The 18,864-nt window shown below is 43.7% G+C and overlaps 1 protein-coding gene across 6 annotated transcripts in view; it reads right to left on the bottom strand.

Annotated features, from left to right (window-relative positions):
• Positions 1-2,540, bottom strand: part of LOC115646838 (serine/threonine-protein kinase Sgk3) — a 79,616-nt gene extending 77,076 nt beyond the window's left edge. For 3 of the 6 annotated variants that reach the window (XM_030553206.1, XM_030553220.1, XM_030553216.1), the window contains exon 1: positions 2,095-2,283. The gene's annotated coding sequence lies outside the window, so the exon portion shown is untranslated. Of the gene's footprint in view, positions 1-1,390; positions 1,410-1,718; positions 1,877-2,094; positions 2,284-2,472 lie in introns of those variants that run through there. The other 3 variants (XM_030553209.1, XM_030553208.1, XM_030553211.1) reach the window with 3 other exon arrangements.
• Between the last annotated feature and the right edge of the window lie 16,324 nt (positions 2,541-18,864).

Raw genomic sequence — 18,864 nt, 5'->3', positions numbered from 1 at the left:
GGAAGGTAATGAAAGCAAGGTAAGGGCCTCTATTCACTTAAGGCTTTGAGGAAAGCTTTACTCAGTCTCTCTCAGTTGCCCTGAACTTAGTCACTCCCTACCTCCCAAATGTCTGTTGCTTTCACCAGGCACTAATATATATTCAGGATCATGTAGTGGAATCATAACACTGGGGTTGTCTACAGTTGCAAGTCACACCCCAAAAACCTTCCAGCCAGCCAACCTAAACATTAGACATATGAGAGAAGATCCAGTGAAGTACACAAATAGTAGATCAAGCAACTTAAAGGGAGCAAGGGACACTGTCAGCTTGGTTGGGGGGAGGGAAGGAAAGTTTACTCTCCCTGAAATGTACCTATCATTATTACAAAAACCACCTAAAATTACACTAACTGAAAGAAGTTAATGAGCAGAAAATTTCTCCATTTTTTTTGCTTGTTTACTCTGTGCATTTGACAGCACTTGGGCCCCAATCTTGTAATCAGATCCTTTTATAAAGATATTTTCAGTTTCTCCCTTGCTAATAGACTACACAGAGGAGAAAGAGGAACTGAAATTACCATATACAAACCTTGATCCTGCCAGTGAATCCATGTGAGTGCAAGACTGCCTAGACGGATCTGATTACAAGCTTGGGGCCAAAGTGCTGTCAAATGCACACAGTAAGAAAAGAGGAAAATAGAGAATTTTTCTGCTCATTAACTTCTTTTGGTTAGTGTAATTTTAGGGTTTTTTTGTAAAAATAGCAGGTACATTTCAGAGAGAGTAGGCCCTTCCTGCCCCTGTTGCAAGCTGACAGCGTCCCTTGCTCCCATTAAGTTTCTTGTCCACCGTCGTACTATTTAGAGATTGTTGAGGGATTTAACAATTCAGGACAAACTGTTTAAAAGAAAACAGATTTTTTTTCCTGTTAGTGAGTTTTGTTAAAGTTGACAAGCCTTTTAAAATTAGTCTCTTTTTTAAGCATACTATATGAATCGTTTTACAGATTGCAATTCAGTTCACTATTTTAAGACACAAGGGTTAGGTAAAACTGAGCCTGATAAACTTTTAGAAATATTTCATTCCAACCTAGTAAACAGACCCCACATCACAGATAGCAGATTTTCATCTGGGAACCAATTCCCTTATAGTATATTTAAGACAATGGCAGAACACTCACTGGCTATAAGAATAGGATCAGGCCCCGACAGAATGAATTTTAGAAGCACACTTTTATTTGTCAGTGTATAGTTTACTTTTTGCATTCCTCTTTCACTTTTAATCAGCTTTCTCTCATGCAACATGCTATAGGCTTTAGATTGCAAAGACATGCAGGAGAATGTTACAAAAGTGCATGCACAGACTGCAAAATAATAAACAGAAGTGCAGGTAACAAAACAAAACCTACCTTTCCTAAAGCTGTGCCCCTTTAAAAGACAAACAGATTAAATTGTTCCAAAGAGACATGACACTGAAGAGTAAGAACGGAAAGGTAGAGCCTTATGCTTACACTCTGGAAGAAAATTATCTTGCCCTGAGATTTTCTCCTCCTTATTTTCTCCCCTCACCCATCAAGTTATTTCTTTTATAATCAACATGGGCAGACATGCGAGGAACCTGAAAACAAGCTGATCTGACCAGTCACTACAACTCCTCTAAAGAATTCAAAGCCAGAAACAAATGTGCAGCTGAGCACAGGGTACCGCCGCACGCTTTCTAATGCCGGTGATACTTACCGCGCGCCTGTACAGGGCGTTTCTACCGGGCAATTTCCTCGCAATATTCCCTTTCGAGGATTAAATAATCCAGACAGCGCTTTTTCCTTCCGGAACTCTGAGCAAGTCCCTAGCCCCCCCGACGCGAGCGTTATATGCACCCGAGCAGCTCGGGCTTCCTGCGGAAGAGGGAGGCAGGGTTTTTTTAAAGCCTACTTATTTCTGAGTACAAGCGAGCAGGGTGCAAGGCCCGCGTTCCCCCAGGTTAGCGCCGCACCGAGCAGAGCCCCAGCAGCCTAAGGTCCCCGCAGCTTCAGATCTGCGGCCACGTGCGGCTGGATCACAAGTGCCCTGGCTGCCCCGACCCCCCGCCCGGCTCCTTCGCGGCCGCACCTACCCCAGAGCCCGGCGCCGGGCTGAGCGAGCCTCCGCCACTTTACACTTTCTCTTCCTTTTTCCCGGAGCCCGCTGCCGGGGTTAAACGCTTCTTCCCTGACGTGTCAGCGGAGCTCCTCCCGGGGCCCCCGCCGGCCAGACACGCACGCAGCAGGCCAGGGCTGCCCTCCCGGCCCCGCCCGGGGCTCGTGCCGCGGAGCGCTTACATGCCCCAGGGAGCGCTTCCAGGCGGCACCCGCCCACCGCCGCAGGGTGCCGGCCCCGCCCGCGGGCTCCGAACTGGTCGCCCCGAGCCGAAGGCGGGCACTTGGGCCACCACTGAGCCCTGCCTCAGCCCACCCCCACTGCTAACCCCGGCTCCTGGAGCGGCTTCACCCACCGGCCGCTCACCAGCTTGGCCCAGGCACCCGCTCGCCCACCGCCGGGGAGGGTCATTTGAGGACGCTGAAATAAATGTGAGTTTCATGTGACACAGGGAGCGTGCAAGATAGCGGGGCGCCGCGGCCTCTCGCGGGCCTGGAGGCAACTGCAGGCGGCTGCGCCCAGGAGAGCCAGTGAAAGCGGGTCGCAGAACGTTCCTCTCCCCCAGTGAGTTATGCCTCCGTGGTAAAGTCAGATGAACTCACTTGGGGTCGGTCCTGCTGGTGCTTTCTTAACAGTTGGCTGCTTTGAAATTGGAAGGGCAGCTGGGTGGGGGAATGTCCTTTATTGGGCCAGCTTCTAGGGCGAGAGAGACAGCTTTCCAGCCATACCGATCTCTTCTCAGCTGGAAAGCTTCTCTCTCTCGCCCTAGAAGCTGCTCCATTAAAGGACATTCCCTCACCCACCTGGTCTCTCTAATATCCTGGGACCAACAGTCTTCCAAGAATACTGCAAACCGCAATTGAAATGAAAAGTCCTTCCTACTTAAAGTGTGTGCAGGAAGAGCTCCAACCCTATAGCACGTGGGCCAAACCAGCAGGTACGAATGGATCACGTTGACATCTCGTTCTCTACACTCGGGTACTGGGTGTTATATATACACACAGAGAAAGAAAATTTAAATCATTAAAATACGTGTGTTTGACATGAAACATTTGCAGTTTTGCACAAGTTTGAGGGTGGGAAACAATCCAGCAACAGATGAGAAATAGGCTTTTATTAAAGAAAAGATGAGAGAAGCCACGTGTTTTGTGCCATTTTTAAGCTTATTAAAATTAGTGTATGTTCTATGGCTTGTTGTATTTCTATGTTTAAGAACATTAAGGTTTTTATCCTCTGAAAATTGCAGCCACTTAAGATATACTACATTTATGTATCTTCCTACAAAGTTTTAGAACTACCATTCTTTAACAGGAAAAAAAAAGTCAGGCTATCTGAATTGTACTGGGTAAATGGTCTAGATACTAGTGTAGTAGACAGTCCAAGAAGTGTGAATAAGAAGCTTCTATAGAGAGATTATTTGTAAATTAATACAATTCTGACAAACCTTTATATGTTGGCCAATATGGAGCGATTACACAGGCAAAGTCTGAGACCCAATTGCAAATATATTAGAAATTACCTTTTGAGTACCCTGTATCTTCGGCTCCTGATAGCTGAACTCCTCCTAGGCTATCTCTTTTCAATATATTTAAAAATAAATAAAATATAACTGAATGTGACTCATCAGTTTTGCGCTTGCCAGCCTATGAAACCATATGTGGAACGGCTTCCATATGAGGAGAGATTAATAAGACTGGGACTTTTTAGTTTGGAAAAGAGAAAACTAAGAGGCGATATGATTGAGTCTATAAAATCATGACTGATGTGGAGAAAGTAAATAAGGAAATGTTATTTACTCTTCATAACACAAGAACTAGTGGTCACCAAATGAAATTAGTAGGCAGCAGGTTCAAAACAAACAAAAGGAAGTATTTTTTTCACACAATGTGCAGTTAGTCTGTGGAACTCTTTGTCAGAGGATGTTGTGAAGGCCAAAACTATAACACGGTTCAAAAAAGAACTAGATAAGTTCATTGAGGATAGGTCAATCAATGACTATTAGCCAGGATGGGCAGGGGTGGTGTCCCTATCCTCTGTTTGCCAGAAGCTGGGAATTGGCGACAAGGGATGGATCACTTGATGATTACCTGTTCTGTTCATTCCCTCTGGGCACCTGGCATTAGCCGCTGTCGGAAGATGATACTAGGCTAGATGGACCTTTGGTCTTCTGTTACCTCTTATGTTCGCTATCACCCTTTTCTTCCTCCTTTCTATTGTTTATTAAACTCACTTGTTTAGTTCCTGTCTTCAAAGCTGGATTGTAAACTCTTCAGGACAGGAACTGCTCTGTATGTTTGTACTACATCTAGTACAGTGGGGCCCCAGTCTAAACTGGAGCTTCTGGGACACTACCACAATACAAATAAATAATTCAGAATGCTCATAGTGTTTCACTTGTGTCTGTGGACTGCAGCCTCACATCAGGCATTTGGACACCTATGCCCCAGTGTATGCATGAACCAGGGAAAGACAGGTGTTTCTCAGCCTAACTCACCTCTGGTGCCCAATCTAGCAAGCATGCTCAGAGCCTACCTATCAGAGCAGGCCTCTATAGGCAAGTTTACACAAAATAGAGGGAGGAGGGGGAAGAAATGGTTTCAACAGGAGAGACTGAGGAATTCCCCACATCAGACTATCCCATAACACAGTATCAGGGGTAGCTGTGTCAGTCTGGATCTGTAAAAGCAGCAAAGAGTCCTGTGGCACCTTATAGACTAACAGATGTATTGGAGCATGAGCTTTTGTGGGTGAATACCCGCTTCATCGGATGCATGTTGTGGAAATTTCCAGGGGCAGGTATATATATGCAAGCAAGAAGCACAGTGGCTAGGGCACTCACTTGAGAGGTGGCACATCCCTATTCAAATCCCTTCTCTTCCTCAGGCACAGGAGGGATTTAAACTCCCACTTGAGTACCCTAATCACTAGGCTACAAGTTATGAGGGAAGACTACATCCTCTAAAAAACAGCATATGTGCCTAACCCCAAGAGGGGGTTTATAGTTGAGAATCCCAAGCAGAGTAAGGCACCTCCCTGCAGCCAGGTGTCAAACTCCCTGAGAAGGGCAGGACTTAGCAAACACCCTTGCCATGGCATCTTCCATTAAGGAGCCACCTAGCATTCTGGCTTTGGAAAATCCCATTCTGGAGGTCCCCATTCATTATATAGGGTGCCTAACTCAGGCTTCGTTAATCCCAGTGATTTTCTAGACACCTGAAGGTAAGGGTGATGATGTTCACTGTTGCCAGGCTTAAGTTTCTATGTGAATCAATCTAGCCTTAAAAAGAACAGGAGTATTTGTGGCACCTTAGAGACTAACAAATTTATCTGAGCATAAGCTTTCGAGGGCTACCGCCCACTTCATCGGATGCATAGAATGGAACATATAGTGAGGAGATAGAGATTATATATATACACATACATATGTAAAGGTGGGAATTGCCCAACCAACTCTAAGGGCTTGTCTACATCAGAAAGTTGCAGCGCTGGTGAGGGAGTTACAGCGCTGCAACTTTGAAGGTGTACACATCTGCAGGGCATCACCAGCGCTGCAACTCCCTGTTTGCAGCGCTGGCCGTACTCCCGTTTTGTCTAGGGTGTTGAGGATCCAGCGCTGGTGATCCAGCGCTGGTAATCCAATGTAGACACTTACCAGCGCTTTTCTTGACCTCCGTGGAAGGAGGAAGCCTCTGGTAATCAAGCTGGTCTCCTTTCCCGGTTTGCTCTCTCGTTCCCGGAACCCCGAGCAAGCAGGTCTCCTTCCCTGCGGTTTGCTGGGTGGCTCCGGGAACGTGAGAGCAAACCGCGGCGAAGCTGGTCTCCTTTCCCGGTTTGCTCTCTCGTTCCCGGAACCCCGAGCAAGCAGGTCTCCTTCCCTGCGGTTTGCAGGGTGGTTCGGGGAACACGAGAGCAAACCGCGGCGAAGCTGGTCTCCTTTCCCGGTTTGCTCTCTCGTTCCCGGAACCCCGAGCAAGCAGATCTCCTTCCCTGCGGTTTGCTGGGTGGCTCCGGGAACGCGAGAGCAAACCGCGGCGAAGCTGGTCTCCTTTCCCGGTTTGCTCTCGCGTTCCCGGAATCCCCCTTGAAGCCGCCCAACAGCGCTGCAGTGTGGCCACATCTAACACCACTTGCAGCGCTGGTTGCTGTAAGTGTGGCCACTCTGCAGCGCTGGCCCTATACAGCTGTACTAATACAGCTGTAACAACCAGCGCTGCAAAATTTTAGATGTAGACATGGCCTAAGAGGCTAATTAATTAAGATGAACTGTTGTCAGCAGGAGGAAAAAATCTTTTGTAGTGATAATCAAGATAGCCCATTTAAGACAGTTTGACAAGAAGCTGTGAGGATATTTAACGTGGGGAAATGGATTCAATGTATGTAATGGCTCAGCCATTCCCAGTCTATTTAAGCCTAAATTGATTGTATCTAGTTTGTAAATCAATTCAAGTTCAGCAGTTTCTCGCTGGAGTCTGTTTTTGAAGCTTTTCGGTTGCAAAATTCCCACCTTTAAATCTGTTACTCAATAGCCAGAGAGATTGAAGTAATCTCCTACTGGTTTTTCAGTGTTATGATTCCTGATGTCAGATTTGTGTCCATTTATTCTTTTGCGTAGAGACTGTCCGGTTTGGCCAATGTACATGGCAGAGGGACATTCATAGACTCATAGACTTTAAGGTCAGAAGGGACCATTATGATCAACTAGTCTGACCTCCTGCACAAAGCAGGCCACAGAATCCTACCCATCCACTTCTATAACGAACCCCTAACCTATGTCTGAGTTATTGAAGTCTTCAAATTGTGGTTTGAAGACCTCAAGCTGCAGAGAATCCTCCAGCAAGTGACCCATGCCCCACGCTGCAGAGGAAGGCAAAAAACCTGCAGGGCCTCTGTCAATCTGCCCCAGAGGAAAATTCCCTCCCGACCCCAAATATAGTGATCAGCTAAACCCTGAGCATGTGGGCAAGACTCACCAGCCAGCACCCAGGAAAGAATTCTCTGCAGTAACTCAGATCCCATCCCATATAACATCGTATCACAGACCACTGGGCATACTTACCTGCTGATAATCAAAGATCAATTGCCAAAATTAATTGCCAAAATTAAGCTATCCCATCATACCATCCCTTCCATAAACTTATCAAGCTTAGTCTTAAAGCCAGATATGTCTTTTGCCCCCACTACTCCCCTTGGAAGGCTGTTCCAGAACTTCTCTCCTCTAATGATTAGAAACCTTCGTCTAATTTCGAGTCTAAACTTCCTAGTGTCCAGTTTATACCCATTTGTTCTTGTGTCCACATTGGTACTAAGATTAAATAATTCCTCTCCCTCCCTAATATTAATCCCTCTGATATATTTATAAAGAGCAAGCATATCCCCCCTCAACCTTCTTTTGGTTAGGCTAAACAAGCCAAGCTCTTTGAGTCTCCTTTCATAGGACAGGTTTTCCATTCCTCGGATCATCCTAGTAGCCCATCTCTGAACCTGTTCCAGTTTGAATTCATCCTTCTTAAACATGGGAGACCAGAACGGCACACAGTATTCCAGATGAGGTCTAACCAGTGCCTTATATAACGGTACTAACACCTCCTTATCTTTGCTGGAAATACCTCGCCTGATGCTTCCTAAAACTGCATTCGCTTTTTTAATGGCCATATCACATTGGCGGCTCATAGTCATCCTGTGATCAACCAATATGCCAAGGTCCTTCTCCTCCTCTGTTACTTCCAACTGATATGTCCCCAATTTATAACTAAAATTCTTATGATTAATCCCTAAATGCATGACCTTGCACTTTTCACTATTAAATTTCATCTTATTACTATTACTCCAGTTTACAAGGTCATCCAGATCTTCCTGTATGATATTCCGGCCTTCTTTGTGTTAGCAATACCTCCCAGCTATGTGTCATCCACAAACTTTATTAGCACATTCCTGCTTTTTGTGCCAAGGTCAGTAATAAACAGGTTAAATAAGATTGGTCCCAAAACTGATCCCTGAGGAACTCCACTAGTAACCTCCTTCCAGCCTGACAGTTCACCCTTCAGTACGACCCGTTGTAGTCTTCCCTTTAACCAGTTGCTTATCCACCTTTCAACTTACATATTGATCCCCATCTTTTCCAATTTAACTAATAATTCCCCATGTGGAACCGTGTCAAATGCCTTACTGAAATCAAGGTAAATTAGATCTACTGCATTTCCTTTGTCTAAATAATCTGTTACCTTCCCAAAGAAGGAGATCAGGTTGGTTTGGCACGATCTACCTTTTGTAAAACCATGTTGTAATTTGTCCCAGTCATGGTACAAATCCCCACTCTGAACCTTAGCGTCCAAAAGATGGGGTACCAGCATGAATTCCTCTAAGCTCAATTACCAGCTTAGAACCTGTAGCGCTGCCACCAACCAGGAATTCCAGTGCCTGGTACACTCTGGTCCCCACAAAACCTTGCCCGGGGACCCCCAAGACCCAGGCCCTCTGGATCTTAACATAAGGAAAGTAAACCCTTTCCCTCACCCTTGCTTCTCCCAGGCTTCCCCTCCCTGGGTTACCCTGGAAGATCACTGTGTGATTCAAACTCCTTGAATCACAAAACAGAGAGGACAATTCACCTTCCTCCCTCCTTCTCTTTCCCCCTCCCAGACTCTTCCTGAGAGAAAGTAATCCTGGCACAGAGAGAAATCAGCCTCTCTCTCCCCCTTCCCTCCTTTCTCCCCACCAATTCCCTGGTGAATCCAGACCTAGTCCCTGGGGTCTCACCAGAATAAAAAAACAATCAGGTTCTTAAACAAGAAAAGCTTTTAATTAAAGAAAGAAAAAACAGTAAAAATTATCTTTGTAAATTAAAAAAAAATGGAATAGGTACAGGGTCTTTTAGCTATAGACACTGGGAACACTCTCCCAGCCTAAGTATACAAGTACAAATTAAAATCTTTTCAGCCAAATACCAATTTGAACTCCTTTCAGCCAAATACACATTTGCAAATAAAGAAAACAAACATAAGCCTAACTCGCTTTAGCTACCTAGTACTCACTATTCTGGATCTATAAGAACCTGTATCAGGGAGATTGGAGAGAAACCTGGTTGCACGTCTGGTCCCTCTGAGCCCCCAGCGTGAACAACAACCAAAACTAACAGCACAGCACAAAAACTTCCCTCCCTCAAGATTTGAAAGTATCCTGTCCTCTGATTGGTCCTCTGGTCAGGTGACAGCCAGGCTCACTGTTCTTGTTAACCCTTTCCAGGCAAAGAGATTCGAAGCACTTCTGTTCTATTAACTTTTCTTATCTGTTTATGACAGTCCCAATTACCATTGACCTCAATGTCCTTAACTACTTTCTCCTTCAAAAATTTTTCTAAGACCTTACATACTACAGATGTCAAACTAACAGGCCTATAGTTACTTGGATCACTTTTTTTCCCCTTTCTTAAAGATAGGAACTATGTTAACAATTCTCCAGTCGTACAGTACAACCCCTGAGTTTACCGATTTATTAAAAATTCTTGCTAATGGGCTTGCAATTTCATGTGCCAGTTCCTTTAATATACTTGGGTGAAGATTATCTCGGCCCTCTGATTTTGTCCCATTAAGCTGTTCAAGTTTGGCTTCTACCTCAGGTGTGGTAATATCTACCGCCATATCCTCATTCCCATTTGTCATCCTTCCATTATCCCTAAACTCCTCACTAGCCTCATTAAAGACTGAGGCAAAGTATTTATTTAGATATTGAGCCATGCCTAGGTTATCCTTAACCTCCATTCCATCCTCAGTGTTTAGCGGTCCCACTTCTTTCTTTGTTTTCTTCTTATTTATATGGCTATAGAACCTTTTACTATTGGTTTTAATTCCCTTTGCAAGGTCCAACTCTACATGGCTTTTAGCCTTTCTCACTTTATCCCTACATGTTCTGATCTCGCTAAGGTAGCTTTCCTTGCTAATCCCGCCCATCTTCCACTCCTTGTAGGCTTTCTGCTTTTTCTTAATCACCTCTCTGAGATGCTTGCTCATCCAGCTTGGTCTGCAACTCCTGCCTATGTTTTTTTTTCCCCTTTCTTGGGATGCAGGCTTCTGATAGTTTCTGCAGCTTCAACTTAAAGTAATTCCAGGCCTCCTCCGCCTTTAGATCCACAAGTTCTTCAGTCCAATCCACTTCCTTAACTAATTTCCTTAATTCTTTAAAGTTAGCCCTTTTGAAGTCAAAAACTCTAGTTCCAGATCTATTATTGTTTATCTTTCCATCTAGTTTGAACTGAATTAGCTCATGATCACTCGAACCAAGGTTGTCCCCTACAAACATTTCTTCTATGAGGTCCTCACTACTCATCAAAACATGATGGCATATATCACATTGGTAGATGTGCAAGTGAACGAGCCCCTGATGGCGTGGCTGATGTGATTAGGTCCTATGATGGTGTCACTTAAAAACACTAACCCAGGAACCTATCTTTGCCACAAAGCCTGATGCCAACTCTGTCCACATGTTCCTTCAGTGGGAAATCCAAGAAAGATTATGTTTTCCAGGCGTTGCTTTATCTTTTGTTCTTTGATAGCCATTTTCTGTATTCTTTTGGCAGGGGGATGGCAGAATGATAAATTTGTCTCAAAGCAATGTTGCTGTTCATATTTTCTTTTGATCATTTGTACTACAGCACACTCTGCAATTTCCCTCTTTTGTTATCTCAGCATACAACGTCATATACTCTTTCTCTCCAAAGTCCCTACCTTGAGGAGCATGCTATCTAATTCAAAGAACCATACTGAGAACAACAAATCACACACACACACAAGCTAAGAAAATACATTGGGGATGAGATAAACATTTTGAGACTTCACAAAATAATTAGGTTTTAAAGAGGTGGGAGAAGGCACTTGGCACACAAGATGTAGGAAGTTGCTCTGAGCAGAGGACCAGCACAAGAGAAGGCACCAAGACGAGTCTCAGAAAAGTGAAGGGAGCAATTAGAGATGACTGATGCCTGGTCTACGCTCAAAAAATCAGATGAACGATGTAGCTCAGTCAAGGGATGAAAGAAGTTTTGTGTCCTGAGTGCTGTAGTCAGTCAACCTACCCTCCCCCTCCCGCTGCCTATGTGAATGCAGCTAGGTTGATAGAAGAACTATTTTGTTTGCCTAGCTACCATCTCTCTATGAGGTGGATTAACTACATCTAAGGGGGGAAAAAAGCCTTCCATAGATGTAGGAAGCATCTACACTATGGCACTAGTTGATGCTTTACTATTTCCTGTAAACAATGCTTAATTTGTGCTAGGGCTGAGGCCCGGCACCTCTGGGCTCAGCAGTTCATAGCCCTAGCACTTCTGGGTTTGTTACATCAGTCATGAATGTAAAAAATTTGCTTGAGCTCTGGCACCTCTTTCATTACAAATTAAGCACTGCCTGTAAACTGTCTTATCTTGATGTAAGGATTTCTTTAACAAATTTCTTACAATTGAAAGTCATAGCACTCTTGCCTTGTGTCACCACTGTTCCCAGATACTGACCTATACCTGCAGTTCATTTTGGTCTCATTTTTCCTTATCTAGTCTACTGCTAATTTCTAGAATTTTCAACTTGAGCTGTAACTTATATTTGTTGTTGGACTGAACATTTCTCTTCTCAATTGACAGCTTTCTTACAACTCTGTGACAGCCTGTCCTCTTTTCTCTTATATATGTTCTATTGTCATGATCCAAAGCACTGCACTACATTGTTGCGGAGCATTTATTAGAGATGGTTGTAGTTGTAGTACTTTTATACCTCTTCCGAAGCTTCCATTTCTGATGAAGTCTGCATACAGTTAATTAAAATACTAATGACCATGTCCTTGTTTAATCTTTGCTCTAATTATTGACCTTTGGTTCTTACATGTAGTTATTTTTGTCTAAATATTTCCTTCAAAAGGGCAAGTTATCAATAATCCAAAAGAGCTTATACAGCTTGATCTATTCAAGGGAATCCATCTATGTTTTTTCCATGGAAATGTTAATAGTTACACTATATTTCTCTTTTATAAAATTAGATACGTACAGAATTGTGAACTTGTGGGGAAATGTTTGATTTATACTATTAGAATCCTTCTGAAGGGATGGGAGTTTCAGGGATTTGGTCTTTCACCAGTTCTATACTGAGTCAGCCTGATAATGACTAAAAGTCATTACTGTTTTATGACTCTTTAGTACCCTATGTGAAACGAATCAGTTCTTTCAGTCAGTTCCAAAGGAATATATGTCATACCATGTTTGGCACCCTTCTTGGTATTCTTAGAGAGGCCAAGAATTCCTGGGTATAGAGAATAAGATGCTCTCTTATCCATAGTTATAATACTTTCAGGTCAGGGCTAGAGCACATCAGTAAGGCAGTATCTTGCATTGCTACTGCTTCTTCTATGCCTGTTCTGTGGATGAATGAAGAATTTCAGACAACAAAGCTCCAGTTTAATTTACCAGCTGTAAATTCACTCCATTTCTTAAATTTAAAGAGTATTAGGGATAGAGTTGGCGAACTGAACTGATTCAGCTGCCTGTAAAGAGGTATGTTATTGCCAGAACTTTCCTCCCACTTTAAAGACATATATAGGCAGAAGGAGTAAGACCAAAGGAGTGACAAGACAGATTGAGGAAATAAGAGGACACCAAGAAACTGCTTTTATCCATTTGTCAAGACGTTACAAATCCCTTCTTCATGTGACATGAAATCACCTTGTCAGGCTTTACGTGAAAAAAGAACAGACCATTTGAAGGAGATGGACAATCTGTATGCCAAACTATAGATTGGTAGAAGGAATGCCCTGCCTGCAGCCACTGTTCCAGCCTGGGGCTGAAGTAACTGCCACAGCACCTCTGTACCTCTTCTGCAGAGTGTTGGGGCCACTGGATCCATGTTTGTTCCCAGTTGCAACCCTCTGCACCAGCCTATATGCACTCACATAGAGACCCCTATATAGCCACTCTGCCCATAGTTCTCCTGTTTAGCCCCAGTACAGGGCTTAAGTAGTATGGAGAACCTCAGCTAGTCCTTTATAGCATGGGTGATATTCACCCAAGGTAAAAGCCATTTATTTATCAATTGCCAGTACAGTCAGTATTATCTTTTCTTGCCCAGAAAGCACATAAAGAACAAGTTTTCTTGTTATTCTAAAATTCCCTGGTGAGGGGCCCAAGTACATGCAAGGTTTCTAGGTCTACCTCATCTATAATAAGCTCTACAACTTTGAGTCCTACAGTAATGTTTTTATAATCTTGAGGCTGAACAAACAAAGCAAATAAAACTGCCTGATTTCATCAGTCTTCCTTTATACTTGCAGACACATTTCATTATTGCTATTTAAATATAAGTAGGTCAATGACTGAACACTTCACCTGCACCTGCCAGCAATGTGACTGCATAGGTCAGGCATGTCAAACAATCTGTTGAGAGGGCCAAGTTCCATTTTTATTATGGTCCATATGGATGGGTATACATCTAGGGCCTCTTACTACCCTCAAATCACAGCCAAACTCCCACTGATGTCAGTGGACAGGTTAAACAAAAACTGAGGGGGAGGATAAAGCTTTTATGTAGTAACTAAACTTTTAGTTATTTACTCACTACCTTATTGTTGCATGAACAATCACTCAGAAGCAAAATAAGCTCACATTTAGGATCACCATTATTTCTGCTCTGTCTCTTTCTCCTCCCCCCTTTCTCTACTTCTTCCTTTTGTATCTCTGGCCCGGTCTACACTACGTGTTTATACTGATTTTAGCAGCGTTAAACTGATTTAACGCTGCACCTGTCCACACAACGAGGCCTTTATATCGATATAAAGGGCTCTTTAACCCAGTTTCTGTACTCCTCCCCGACGAGAGGAGTAGCGCTGAAATCGCTATTACCATATCGGATTAGGGTTAGTGTGGCCGCAAATCAATGGTATTGGCCTCCGGGACCTATCCCACAGTGAACCACTGTGACCGCTCTGGAAAGCAATACGAACTCGGATGCACTAGCCAGCTAGATAGGAAAAGCCCCACGAACTTTTGTATTTCATTTCCTGTTTGCCCAGTGTGGAGCTCTGATCAGCACGGGTGGCAATGCAGTCCCAAATCCAAAAAGAGCTCCAGCATGGACCGTACGGGAGATACTGGATCTGATCGCTGTATGGGGAGACAAATCTGTTCTATCACAGCTCCGTTACAGAAGACGAAATGACAAAGCATTTGAAAAAAATCTCCAGGCTATGATACAGAGTCCACAGCACAGTGCTGTGTGACAAGCGTAACGGAAAGCCAAAGAATCAAATGGACGCTCATGGAGGAAGGGAGGGGGGACTGAGGACTCCAGCTATCCCACAGTCCCCGCAGTCTCCGAAAAGCATTTGCATTCTTGGCTGAGCTCCCAATGCCTGTAGGGTCAAACACATTGTCTGGGGTGGTTCAGGGTATATCTTGTCAATTTACTCCCTCTCCCCCCCATGATAGAAAAGGGAAAAAAATTGTTTCTTGACTTTTTTCAATGTCACCCTATGTCTACTGCATGCTGCTGGTAGACACGGTGCTGGGGCACTGAACAGCAGCATCCTCTCCCCTCCCTTCTCCAGTGGCAGATGGTGCAGTGCAGTAGGACTGGTAGCCGTCCTTGTCATCAGCCTGTGAGTGCTCCTGGCTGGCCTCAGATGTGGTCGACTGGGGGCGCCTGGGTAAAAATAGGAATGACTCCCAGTTATTCCCAGCAGATGGTATAGAACGGCTGGTAACCTTCCTCATCATAGCAACTGGGGGCTGAACTCCATCAGCCCCCCCCCCCACTTTCATGTCTAAAGGAAAGATTCTGTACTGCCTGGACTATCATAGCAGTGGGATGCTGGGCTCTTCTCACCCCCACCGTTTAATGTCCTGCCTGGACTATCATAGCAGCTGGAGGCTGCCTCTCCCTCATTTTATTTCACTAAAAAGTCATGTTTCTTATTCCTGCATTCTTTATTACTTCATCATACAAATGGGGAGACCCTGCAACGGTAGCCCAGAAGGGTTGGGGGAGGAGGGAAGCAATGGGTAGGGTTGTTGCAGAGGCACCCCCTAGAATGGCATGCAGCTCATCATTTCTGCGGGATCTGACACAGAGCGGCTGTGCTCTCTGGTTCTCTGATACACGGGTTCTCTAGTACACTTGCCCCATGTTCTAGGCAGGATTGACTCTATTTTTAGATACAACATAAAGGAGGGAATGACCCCCCGGCCTTTTGTCTTTGCGCCCCAGGCTGACCTCAGCGAAGGTCAGCCAGGAGCACCCATGACAGCAGCAGACAGTACAGAATGACTAATAACCGTCATCTCATCACCAATTTACAATAGCACAGCAGATGGTACAGAACGACTGGTAACCATCTCTGTTACCTTGCAAAGGCAAATGAATGCTGCTGTGTAGCGCTGCAGTACCACCTCTGTCAGCGGCATCCAGTACACATACGGTAACAATGATAAAAGGCAAAACAGGCTCCATAGTTGCCATGCTATGGCGTCTGCCAGGGCGATCCAGGGAAAAAGGGCGCGAAATGATTGTCTGCCGTTGCTTTCACGGAGGAAGGAATGACTGACGACATTTACCCAGAATCACCCGTGACACTGTTTTTGCATCATCATGCATTGGGATCTCAACCTAGAACTCCAATGGGCGGGGGCGACTGCGGGAACTATGGGATAGCTACGGGATAGCCACCCACAGTGCAATACTCCAGAAGTCGACGCTAGCCTCGGTACATGGACGCACACCAACGAATTATTGTGCTTTGTGTGGCCGCGTGCACTCGACTTTATACAATCTGTTTTACAAAACCGGTTTACGTAAAATCGGAATAATCCTGTAGTGTAGACATACCCTCTGACTCCACATTTTTTCCCTCTGTATCTCCTTCCCTGCAGCAATTCTCATCTGCTTGAAAACATCACTCTTCCTCTTCCCATGCAATTAGATTAATAGCAATGAAATAGTTCAGGGGCTGATATTTATGGTGGGAATTTTCAAAGGCATAAAGGATAGTTAGGTGCCCAGTTCCTTCCTATTTTTTCATCACTACAATTTATCCTTAATCACCCAATACAATTAAGGAAGAAGAGGAAGTTCACACACCTCACATAGCCTGAAACAGTGGCTGCCTGCACACCCAGGAAAACACCTCCACATGAGTTACACTCACTTCACATTTGGATGTGTATTTTCACAACCATGATGGCCAGAGACATTCATTTACAAAAAGAGACCCAGCTAGATTGGATTTACAGAATGTGAATATGCCATACAGGCCTGAAATACATGAAAGAGGCAGAGCTAGCCCAGGTGTCTAACCACACTGGTATAAGTAGAGACAAATGGATTTGAGCAATCTCTGTTGCTACTAAATTACAGGCTGTAGCAACCCTATAATGAGGTAGTTAGTGTAGTGGCTATTTGCTCTAGGTAAAAGAAACCTGTAAAAGTTTAGACAATGGTTCAAAAGACTAAAGGAGGATATATGCACAGGATATATGCACATTAGATCTTCTGCTACCAATCTATTGCACACCTCCAGCCACTGGAGAATCAAGTGCCTGCTGAAGAAGAGCTCTATATAAGCACAAAATCGTGTCTCTGTCACCAACAGAGGTTAGTCTAATAAAAGATATTACCTCACCCATCTTGTCTCTCTGCTGTCAGTTAGGCATTAAAAGTCCTCCTCTATTCTCATTTAGCTTACTTGCTAAATTGTTGTCAGCCAGTGTGGCCTCAGGTGATTGCTTCTCTTTAACACCAGCTGTGGCTGCAAAACCTTCCAGTTACAAGTGGCAGGATTTTAACTGGTGATAGATGAGCCTCCTATATACATACAGGGTTGCAAAACTATTGATTTGACAATCCTTTCTTATCCATAGTTACCTGCAGGATTTAAGCTTGTATTTTTTCTAAAGGACTTCAGATTTGGAGGGACCTTCCCCTTGCTTTTGTTTTGTATCATGTATTAGAAATAGGCCACAGTAACCCCAAAGCTATGCTGATATGACTGGGTAATCTTTATGCAGTGTATATACACTGTTTTCATCCCTAGCCAAACATCTTTGTATGCTCATTGCTCCTTTTCCACATTCTCTTTCTCATATAGAATGTAACAATTATGACATTATTGTTGAACTTTTAAATCTGGAATATCAGAATGGGTTTAAAGTTAGGCAACAGGGCTTAATCACCCCTAACTTTAATTCCTTCCTTGCCAGGTGCTCTATATGTTTCATCCAGTCCCATCACAAGCCCATTCGGTATTTAAATTTAAAAACAAAACTGATTTTCCACTCAGATTATGATACCCATACTCAAGACTGACTACTATTCAGTAAGAATGCTTGTGGACTAAGAGACCACTCAGTGCAATCTGGCCCTCAGTGAGTTTAATCTAAATGAAATAATAGAAAACTATATATATTACTTCTGTGGTAAGATTGTTGCATTATTTAAACCACATATCTTTAAAAATGTTAAATATTTTCTTAAACACCCACATAAGGTTCAAAGTTTGTTTCCTTAAAAAATTTATAGGGGGTACTGTGACAACTGTCACTGTTTCTGCTGGTAGAATCATGCCCATGCTGGTTGGGGACTCAGAAGTCAAGAGAATTTTCCTACCTGCTATGAAGTATAATCTTTGAATGGCCTAGTAAGTTACAGGCTCTAAATGAAAGACAAATTGCCTTTTTTCCCGCTCTATCTATATGAAGGGAATAAAACTAGATATGACAGGCAAGGAAAACCTAAATTTACTTGGCACATTGGTGGAAATCTGAATGCTCAGGAGTTGAATTAGTTTATCAGGGACCCAGAATGAGAGAACATCTCCATTAGGGAGTACCTTTCATCCAGTGCCACAGGGGTTTCATTTCGTATCATTGTCAATACAGCTGTGCAGCCATTTTGGGGAGAGTGGGAGAGGCAAGAAGGACTCAATCTGATGTCCTGTTAGCTATTACGAAGCAGCAAGGATGAGGTATTAGCTTTCCCCTCAATAAGGTTTTTCCTATATAAAACCACAGAAGCGGCCATTAGCTAGAATGAATCGGTGGAAGGAGGTTTTGTTGTAGGAAGTGGGACTAAGGCCCTCTAAAAGGAGATAGGAAAGCAAGAAAAAAAACTCAGATATTGAGCAGGTAGGAGCTGAGGGCTGTGGTATTGGGAGCTGAACGAAGTTGGTAAGCTTCCTAGCCAGAAAGTGTAGGGAGGGGTTGTGCAGAAGCCCATGTTCTGTTATGCAGAGGCAGTTGGAACTGGTCATTGAATAAGGTCTGTTTCAAGCACCTTGGACTCAGAGTATTTCCTGAACACTACATGTTACCAGGAATACATTGAAATTAAAGAAAATAACTTGAATGGAGCAGCTAAAAGCTCCACCAGAGCAGAAACTCTCTGGAAATGTGGGAGACAACTGTAGGAGATTTAGTCAATGCTTCATTCTGTGCCTGTTAGCAATTGGTGCCAGTGAAAAAGAAGACAGTTAGAAGGTAGCTTTATTTCTGAAAATAGCAGGTTCTAATGCACTTGATGTGCTTGAAAATTTGCAGTTAATTGAGGCAGAGGAAGCTAATATGAAACAATCATGTTACAAAAATTTGAGAAGTACTGCACTCCAGGTACAAATAAAACATATGAGAGGTGTTTCAGAGGGGTAGCTGTGTTAGTTTGTTTCAGCAAAAACAATGAGGAGTCTTGTGTCACCTTAAAGACTAACAAATTTATTAAAGCATAAGCTTTCG

Source organism: Gopherus evgoodei, chromosome 2, assembly GCF_007399415.2.
Source record: "Gopherus evgoodei ecotype Sinaloan lineage chromosome 2, rGopEvg1_v1.p, whole genome shotgun sequence".
Lineage (NCBI taxonomy): Eukaryota > Metazoa > Chordata > Testudines > Testudinidae > Gopherus > Gopherus evgoodei.
Note: the sequence above shows the minus strand (reverse complement) of the source record. Positions and strands in the feature narration are given on the sequence as shown.